The sequence below is a fragment of the Eurosta solidaginis genome, chromosome X, assembly GCF_040869045.1.
Source record: "Eurosta solidaginis isolate ZX-2024a chromosome X, ASM4086904v1, whole genome shotgun sequence".
Taxonomy (NCBI): domain Eukaryota; kingdom Metazoa; phylum Arthropoda; class Insecta; order Diptera; family Tephritidae; genus Eurosta; species Eurosta solidaginis.
This window is the reverse complement of record NC_090324.1, coordinates 45,911,786-45,922,456: the sequence shown is the minus strand read 5'-3', so window position 1 is coordinate 45,922,456 and position 10,671 is coordinate 45,911,786. Positions and strand designations below refer to the sequence as shown.

General features: G+C 41.1%; 2 pseudogenes; one reads left to right on the top strand and one right to left on the bottom strand.

The window, feature by feature from the left end:
• Positions 1-961: 961 nt before the first annotated feature.
• Positions 962-9,129, top strand: LOC137234899 (plexin-A4-like; annotated as a pseudogene).
• Positions 6,692-7,571, bottom strand: LOC137234411 (PHD finger protein 7-like; annotated as a pseudogene).
• Positions 9,130-10,671: the final 1,542 nt, after the last annotated feature.

Here is a 10,671-nt window from a genome sequence, read left to right as displayed (position 1 = left end):
CGCAATCTACGTGCGATGCTCAGCGTCTATATCTGCTGAGGCAGAAAAATACAAGAAGGATGAAAAGAACGTCAACCCTGAGCAAGAACCTCATGGGAATAAAATTCGCCTCCCTGCTTGCGACACGGAAGTTTTTAAAGGGGATTTTCTGTCTTGGCCAACTTTTCGCGACCTTTTCACGGCAATATATATAAACAATTCCAGTTTTAAAGGGGTGGAAAAGTTATTCCATCTCAACAAAAAAAACACAGGGCGAAGCAAAAGATATCGTTAAAAAATGCCCTCTCACAAATGAATGCTTCGAGATGGCCTGGAAAAACTTGTGTGAAAGATACGAGAACAAACGTATCTTAGTTAACACACTACTACAAATTTTATTCAACTTAAAAAAGGTAGAAAGTGAGTGTGGCAGTTCAATAAAAAAGCTGCAAAATGATATAAATAATTGTATTTCGCCCTCAAATGCCACAAAATTGACACTTCCAATTGGGATGCAATCCTGACGTATCTCTGCTCAACCACGTTACCAGAGAGTACGTTGGCTCTTTGGGAGCAAAGTATAGACCATAAAATGGACATATCCAAGTGGGAGGATATGGATAAATTCCTGTCTAATCGGTTTCAGACACTTGAAACAGTGTCTGGTTTTACAGGGCATACCACTTCGAAAGTGCAAAAACCAAACGCGTCACGACAATCGTTAGAAACCCCTACAAAAGTATCCAAGCAAACAATAAAATCAATTTGTAAAATGTGTAAATCCCCTGAACACAGATTACGCAACTGTTCACGCTTCTGCGAGTTAACCCCAGTAGAAAGGATTAAATTTATAAAATCCACAAGTGGCTGCCTGAATTGCTTATCCCCAGGACACACCGTGACAAAGTGGACCAGTTCCTACAACTGCTCCAAATGCCACTCTCGTCACCACACGCTCCTGCATGCGGATACGTCTCAGAACATGGCTGTACGCAATCCTTTCAAAGATGCGGATAATATCCCAACCACATCAGCAAAGGCGCGACAATCTGCAAACCATAATGTAAAATCCTGTTATGCCAATTCCAGCACAGGCCTGCTATTAGGAACTGCTCGCGTACTCATTCACCATAATGGTACCGACTTCTCCGCGCGGGCATTAATTGATTCAGGGTCTGAATATTCTACCATCGAATTACGTTCACCAGTGGATTCATGCTTCAGCTTGACTACTCCAGTTTTGATTCTAGCCAAACTTACTGGGAATCTGCCATCCTGCCATATCAACACAATGGCTATGCAGGCATTCTCAGGCTTGGTTCTGGCAGACAAGAGGTTCTACGTCAACGAAGATGTAGACCTCATACTTGGTGGAGACATATATCCCCAAATTATAATGAGCGGTCTGAAAAAGAATGTACTTAATACACTTCTCAAGAGACAGTGTTCGGTTGGATACTAACAGGTCGAGTTGAAGCACCGAGTCCAACGAAGAGCATCGTGTCATTTTACAACGAGGTTGCATTGGACAACCAATTAGAAGCGTTCCGGGAGATAGAAAATGTTCCCAAAAATAAAATGCTTAATGAAGAAGAAAGGTATTGTGAACATTTATTTAAGGACACAACAAAACGTGATGAAAGTGGAAGATATACAGTTTCGCTACCATTCAGGCAGGATTACCCTGAGAAGACTGCATTAGGACCGTCCTTAAAGCGCGCATGTTCACAGTTCTTCAGAAATGAGGGGCGATTACTGAAAAACCAAGAGATAGGAAAAGAGTATGTTCGGGTGTTTGCAGAATACGAAACACTTGGACATATGAGAAAAATCAAGAATAATATACCATCCGACGATTCGGATAATTATTTCCTGTCCCACCACGCCGTTGTAAAGGCGGAAAGTACCACTACCAAGGTGCGCGTCGTCTTCAACGCGTCAAGTCCGACGGCAAATGGCATTAGTCTAAACGACATACTCCACCCAGGCCCATTACTCCAAGCAGACTTGCCCATTTTAATTCTACGTTGGAGACTGTATCGCTTTGTCTTTAATAGTGACATAGAAAAGATGTATAGGCAAATTTGAGTGACCGATAATCACGCCAAATTTCAAAGAATTGTCCATCGAACATCCCCCAACGAACCCATCAGTCTTTACGAACTAAATACTGTCACATTTGGTGTAAACTGCGCCCCCCACCTCGCAATACGGTCACTTCTACAATTGGCTGATGATGTAGAAAATACCCACCCAATAGCATCGGGTATATTACGCAAAAGTATGTATGTCGACGACGTTTTATCTGGAGGACATACAATAGCGTCAACTATCAGAGCGAGAAACGAGATTCGCGAAGCATTACACTCAGCTGGTTTTCCATTGCGCAAGTGGACATCAAATTGTGAAGAAATCCTTCAGGGCATCCCCAAAACGGATCTTCTCAGCGAGGACTTCCTAGCGTTTGAAGAGGCTAGCTCGGTAAAGGCACTCGGAATACGATGGAACGCGCACTTAGACATGTTTTACTTCACCGCAGGAGTTTTAGAGAATGCCGAGAACATCACCAAACGCGCAATCCTATCCGCTATAGCCAAACTTTTCGACCCTTTAGGCTGGCTCGCACCAATGGTCATAGTGGCAAAAATACTAATGCAAAATACCTGGTTAGAGGGCACCGGGTGGGACGAGCCTGTCTCCCCAACTACCTTAGAACGGTGGGAAAGTTTCACTTTTCACTATAGCGAAATAGATAACATTAGGATACCGCGGTGGGTAAATTTTTCACCGGAAGACGACATAGAAATCCACAGCTTCTGTGACGCTTCCGAGAAAGCATATGCGGCAGCGATATACATGCGCGCGAAAAGAGACGATCAGGTTTTCATACACTTACTTTTAGCGAAAACAAGAGTAGCTCCAGTTAAAACTATCTCGCTACCACGGTTAGAACTCGGCGGCGCCGTACTGCTAGCAGAAATCATGGAATCAATATTCCGAAACATTCATTTGGGACCAGCAAAAGTTCACCTCTGGACGGATTCAACCATCGTACTCGCATGGATAAGGAAGCCGTCCTGTGCCTTGTCAACATTCGTCGCACACCGAATCACTAAGGTCATCGATATGGTCGGTAACAAGGACTGGCTTTACGTGGACTCGGAATCTAATCTAGCGGATCTAGGAAGCAGAGGACTACTTGCATCAGAGGTGGTCAACAATTCGTTGTGGTGGCAGGGACCTTCTTGGCTGCAAGAAGACAATTCCCACTGGCCAGCACAAGAGACCGAATACAAAACGTCCGTTGAGGAGAAGAGGGCACAATCATATGCCACGACAAGGGTAGATCATATAGACATTCTTGACCGATTTTCAGATTTACCACGAGCTATGAAAGTCCTGTCTTATATTAGGAGATTCTATGAAAGAACGCATCCTAAAAATAAAGCCGTGTTTCAAGAAAAGTCGTGCATAATCTCAGCCGATGAGATTAAGGCAACGACTCAAGCATTAATACGAGTCTGCCAGAAACAAATTTACGGTACAGAGTATTTAAAATTTATTGATCGGAAGAGTGAAATCCTGTCACTCAACCCATGTATCGACAAAGATGATATTATCAGAACAGGAGGGCGTCTAGGGGCTTCAAAAGACATGTCAAACAACGAGCGGCATCCGATCATCTTGCCTTACAATTGCAGGCTGTCTCGCCTTGCAGTCATGATGATTCATCATGATTCCCTTCATGGCGAGAACCAGCTCATGCTCCGCCTTATTCGAAACCAATATTGGATTCCGAATCTCAAAACAATGATCAGAGCCTACATCCACAATTGCAAAACCTGCATTATTCACAGGAACAGGCGCAGTCCCTTCCCTGCGAACGTACTACCTTTACCCGCGCGTTCACCAATACCGGGGTAGATTTCGCGGGGCCTTTCGACATCAAAAGCTACCGCGGTAGGGGATGTCGACTGTCAAAAGGCTACGTATGCCTTTTTCTCTGTGTCTCCACTAAGGCCATTCACTTAGAAGCCACTAGTGACCTTAGTACTCCATGATTTCTCGTTTTATCGCGAGAAGAGGATGTCCAAAAAACATATACTCCGACAATGGTACAAACTTTGTCGGAGCGTCAAGATCTTTGCGATCCGAATTTAAAGCCTTCCTGGCAGAAAGCCGAGACAAAACAGTCTCAAAGTACAGCCATCAAGCATTAAGCTGGCATTTTAATCCCGCCGCTGCTCCACATATGGGCGGCTTGTGTGAGGCGGGAGTGAAGAACTTCAAAAGCCACTTCAAAAAGATCGCGTTTCCCCATAAGTACACCATGGAGGAGTTCCAAACCCTTTTGTACAGGATTGAGGCGTGCCTCAACTGCCACTCAGTCCAGGGTCGAATGACCCAACGGATTTGGAACCACTAACCCCAGGACATTCCTAACCGGCAGCCACCTGCTGGCTCCACCAGAACCAGATGCCAGTGAGAGCTCTGCCTCGATGATCAATCGACGGCAGAAACTCAAAGCCCTCCATCACACCTTCTGCAAACGATGGAATGTGGAATATCTATCCGAACTTCAAAAACGAGTGAAGTGGAAGCATCCCAAAGAAAATATAAAAGTGGGAGATCTCGCTGTCCTCAAAGATGACAACTTATCTACCAACGAGTGGAGGCTAGGTAGAGTCGTCAACGTACACCCCGGCGAAGATAACCGAGTTAGCGTAGTCGACCTCATAACAGAGAAGGGTCAAGTCAGACGACCTTTGGTCAAACTGATCCTTCTTCCAACGGAGGAGGTGGATTGCGAGAGGGCCAATAGCTCCTCATAACAATCCCTCCGTTCCTCTCCCTCACTCCCTTCCGAACTCCACCTTCCTATCGAGACCCAAAAACAAACCCTAATTCACTCTTTTACCCAGAGCGAGGGCACCAGAAAATATCCCACAATCGACTCGCTCCCCCGAACGAGGACACCATACCACTCACTCGTTATCCCATAACGAGGATACCAGAATAGCCCTAACGCAGATCCGCTATCTGCCACAGAACATAAAGGCCTTCGGCCCATTTTATTTACAATTTTCAAAACAAACCCAAATTTACTCGCTATCCCATAACGAGGACAACAGAAAAGCCTACCGCAGAAGGGCGAACCGCTCTGCCACAGAAATAAGCTGCACTCGTTGCCGCGCAACGAGGCACATCGCAAGCCTACCGCGGATGAGAAAACTCATCTGCCCCAGATATTAGCAGGGTTAAATTCCTTATGCTTTTAAATTAAATAATTTGCAAATAAAAAGCAACTACTTATGTTGTTGATGAAAAGAACAAACAAGAACAGACCCTCTAGAACGCTCATCATTTTAATAGTCGTCAAAGATAGTCAGCCACGATTCAGAAAGCTGAATGGAAAATGATTGAAGAGTTTTAATCACCTAAAGTAACCACATTAGATGCGAAGAGGATTCCACCAGGTGATTGGAAAACTTTATATATTCAGTTTTTTGAACATTACGAGGAGTCATATCTGACTAGCCTTGTTGCTTAAATTATTCGATAACTCATTATTTGGTCAGAAAGAATAACCCACTGGGTATTGGTACAAGGGGAAATTCAGAATTTAATCACCTACTTGCTGAGGGAAGGTAGAAGATGAAGAGCGTGAACGTATGCAAATGCTAACGTAGATGATTATTCATCTACAATTACGTGTGAAGTAGAAGAACAGTGCAACAAAAATAACGAAGGAAAAACTGATTGGCTAAATCGTATGGAAACGTGCCCTAATCCTGAAATTCATTCGTTTTATCCGCAAACTGATCCATGGGAAGGTGGTACAAATATCACAATACGTGGAATAAATTTAGGTAAAAATTTCACCGATATTTATTCGGGAATACGAATTGCTGGTATAAGTGGTATGCCGTTTCAACAATATTATATTCATACAAAGGAAATTGTGTGTAACGTGGACAGCCCCGGTGTTCAATTATACCGTAACGGACGCATCGTTGTTCAAATAGGAGATTACAGGGGTGAATCGAAAGAAGACTATGAATTCGTGGAACCAAAAATTATGAATTTCACGCCGCAATATGGCCCTGTTTCTGGGTACTCATGTTCGTCATCTGTGCTATATAGGAGTTAATTCTGATACTAGCATCATTGTAAACATCATCAGAGGAATTAGTAAGTGGTTCAAATAGCGAAGGTGGTCGAAAAGCCATTGACTTGCGACGCTTGCGTTGCGCAATACAAGTTGTAATGTTATGTATATCATGGATTTGTCTTTGCGTTGTTGAAATCCTTGTACGGGTTGCCTTCACATGCTTCCTCGAGTCAGCTGTGTCTACAATAGTCACTATCGGTAACAATACACCTAAATTTCACAGTTTTACTGCAGTTAAATTTGTTTTTATCATCATTTATGACCTCATTAATATTAAAATTTAGTGTGTTAGTTTCCTACAATTTCACTTCTTTCTGCTTTATTTACATGTAGTTTAGCTGTTTCACTTTTGTACGAGTTATGAGGTATTATAACTTCGTCATCTTCGTCAGCTTGACGCCGTCTTAGTATGTTATCTTTAACAGGAGAAACATCGCCATTTTCTTGAGTATTTTTATTTATCTCAACCTCGCTATCACTGTCGCATACATCAATATCTAAGTTTTCAGTATCCTGTACAATTTGAGAACATTCATTGTCCTAACTGTCATTTTGTTGTTGTGAGCTTAAACTTTCTCGCCCACTATCTGCGTTAGAAAGTATTTGTTTACAATTTTCACAATCAAATGTATTGCTCTGGTCGCGCACACAACTGCGATATACAGCCACTGATCCACATGTTGTACAATAAACTAAGGGATTTGTTGTAGAGTTATGCTGTTCCCGTCCACGTTTGTTATGGCAAAGATCTGCGCTACATACTCTGGGTTTTTCTAGCAATTCTGCAAACGCATTGGGCACCAACTCCCATTCAGCGTCTTTGTCGTATACGAAAATACCCCAAAACGACATATGCGCTTTGAACTTCTCACAGTCATTACAGAGCGGACATTAGAAGAAATATCCAGAACTTTTGGCGAATTTTTGCAAACAATACTTGTGAAACCAACCATTTTTACAGCATGGGGCACGTATAATAATTACAGCTCTAAAACGTTTACTTTCAGCGAAAAGGCTCTCATAACAAATATAACAATTTTCTGTGGGTTTTGGGCGTGTAGGTACTTTTCGTACATGTCGATCACAAAATGACCGAAATGTATATAGAAATTGATTCATAGCACCATTATCAATGCCACATATCATATGAAAGTTTCGATAGCAACGCACTTTGCAGCAGCCAATATTCGCACGCATTTTACCACAGTAGATGCATTGAATTGTTGCAACGCGTTTACGTTCTGCTGCAATATAACTAGGCAGAAACCCAAGTATTCCCTCATTATCCTTAGCACTTTGTTTTAAGCCAGAGGATAAATAAATACAAACAATGTGTATGAACTACCTTCCCACTTTTCTTAAGGAATTCTCCATATAACACACTATTTTGCCGGGCTGAGCCGTACAGTTCGCACTTCATTTTTAGTGCATTAAATTTTTTTATTATTCGAATTGTGCAAAATATTTATTAAAGTGGCTAGCAAAAGCTTCTTCGGCTAATTGGAAAGTATTTAAACGCAGGATTGAGTATTTAAATGCAGGCGAGAATACAAGCTTTTGTCAACGGTCATTTGCACTGCGAGATATTAAGCGTCGATGTTACACAAGCAGTATGTCGTACAGCTCCTTCAGCAGGTATCGTTGAAGGGCGACTGAAAATGTTATTTGACAATGGGCAACGTGAATTCAGCGAATACAACTTTAAATACGTTCTTGCTCCCCTAATTGAGCAGGTCTTTTCGGGCCCTAGAGGACAATTAAAAGTTCCCCGAGGCATACCCGCTGGCGGAATTGAAATTTCAGTGACGGAAACTCAATTCAACGATATTCAGCGCCCTAAAATGTACGTTTGCATAAAAATAATATATATTATAGTCAGTGCAAGGTTGAGTCAGCTACAGGTCCAAGTCATAAAAATAATATATATTATAGTCAGTGCAAGGTTGAGTCAGCTACAGATATGATATGCTACTCACCTGTAATTGACACCGATAACGACGTTCTTGATGCTGAAAATCCAGGGCTTCTTAAATATGGATTCTTAATGGATAATGTTTTGCAAGTTCAAAATCTCTCTAGTAAACTTAAAAATAATTTCGAGCTTTATCCCAATCCAATATATTTTAATTTCGAAGAACATAAAGTATTATAAAAGCGAGTATTTAACGATTAATGGACGCAATTTGGATCGTGCCTCCAAAGAAACTGATGTAGTAGTACGTATTGGTAAAGGCCTTTGCAATATAACTTCATTATCACGTCAACAATCGACTTGTTGCCCGCCACTAGAGTCAGCTACTGAATCCCACAATGAATCAAGACCAGAAGTCATTGTCCATATTGGTCAGTCTTTGGAATATCGGATAGGAATCTTTAGCTATGCATCCCCAAATATGATGCATGACTTAAGTACAAATCTTCTGTTATTCATCGGTGGTAGTTATAGTCATGATTTTTGTTGCACTTCTGGCTGCGTATAAAAAAAAACAAAAAAGACATCAGAATCGATTCGCGTTTCACGAAATATGCAAGAACAAATGGCTATATTAGAACTTAAGAGTCGCGGCAGAATGCAAGGAAGCATTTGCTGAACTTCAAACTGACATGCCTGACTTAACTGGGGATCTAACATCTGGTAGAATACCATTTTTAGACGATCGTACATGTGCCATGAAAATTCTTTTTCCAAATCACGAGGACCACATCGTATTGCAATGGGAGCGGCCCGAACTATTACGTAAAGAGAAAAGCCTATTGGGGCAACTTATTATGAATAAAAAATTTTTTTACTGCTATTCATACGAACATTGGAATCCAATCGCTATTCTTCTATGCGTGAGCGAGTCAATGTAGCTTCCCTGATTATGGTTACACTGCAATCAAAATTAGAATATTGTACTGATATACTTAAGACTTTGCTTGGTGATTTCATTGAAAAATGTATAGAGGGCAAAAGTCATCCAATGCGTTTGGCATGAGATGCTCCACCAAAAGGATTAACCTTCCATCATGTTCCTAAATGCGCCTTTTTGTAATCCTTATCAGCCCAACGCTGATCGTGGTGATGATTCACATGCTTCCTGGCTGTGCGAAGACCTGTTGGCTTTCCCATAATATCTAAACTAGCAATGTTAATCTTGTATGCGTTATTACTCCAGGCCACGCCGTAGTAAAAAATAAAATGAAAGAACGGAAAATCACTGGATACATTTCCCGTTGTTTCCATTCATAGGAATTTTTCATTCTATACACGGGTATGTATGAATGTGCGTTTTTTTTCCTTTGCCGTTGGTATGCTGGTACCAGTGAGCGGAGTTCTAAAATGGAAATAGTAGTAGTTGGTAGTTTTTACCAAGAAAACAAAAGCTTTAGTTCATATTTGTACCAAACAATTAATAATGTCTTGTAAAACAAATAACGCGCATTTCAAGGAAATGACGCCTTTAAAACACGGAAACAAGACAACATTACATGAAGTACTGACAAACATGTACCAAAACGTCTAATCACAGCAATAATATTCCAAAGTACCAAAAATACTGCCACAAAATAACCGATTTCGGCATATTATCGTTTACGTAAAACTTTTTAATTTCGTTAAAATTATTCACGAAAAAAAAACTGAGAAAAATAGCGCATAAAATATTTGCGTGCTCAGTTGCTATATTTATCTCATCAAAAATTTATTTCTTGTTTAAAGTTGTTCACAAATTTTCCAAAAACCCGACTGATTTAATCAGTATCCCCTCCTAATGTTAGTTGGGTGGGCTTGGCAATTAGACACTTTAAAATAATCACAGTATACGTTTTTAGCGCGAAAATACTGAAACATTGGCAGAATCTAAGTCTTGCTGGCAGAAGTAGTAGAAGTAGTAGAAAATGAAAATGGGTCAGAAAAGTTAGTAAATCTACCAATGCGGTAAGGTCCGTGCACTGACTGTCCATATACTTATACCAACGTATGTACATATATATGCCGAGTTTTAAATGCACATTATATTAGGGATGCATAAAAAGATGCAAACGGGTACCCAAAAACCCGTTTCCGGAAAAATCGGTACCGGAGCCAAATACCCTTCGGGAACCGTGTTGTTTGCTAAAGGCCATCAATAAAAGAGGACTACAAGCGTACTTGGGGAAAAGTTGAAGAAATAAGCGAAGGGCAATACAAAAAAAAAAAAAAAATGATTCATTCCACAAATTTTTCTCTTAGTCCAAAACGAACATTTTTTTATTTTTTCTTTAAATAGCATAAAATTTGCTGTCCAAACATTTTTTTTGGCGGGCAGGGAAGTTGTTGGTTTTTAGCATCAACAACACAAATAACAGCGACTCAAAAGAACCCACGCTATACACTTTCTACCCGGTTCGGTACCAGAATGTGCGAACCGAAAATCGTAAATGCTAATTTTTATGCAGCATTAGTGTGCCCGTGGCTAACTAAAACGCTACCGGGCGACACAAAATAAACAAAATAAGGCACTAATGACCCAGGCACATAACGTGCGGGGAAAGAGGCC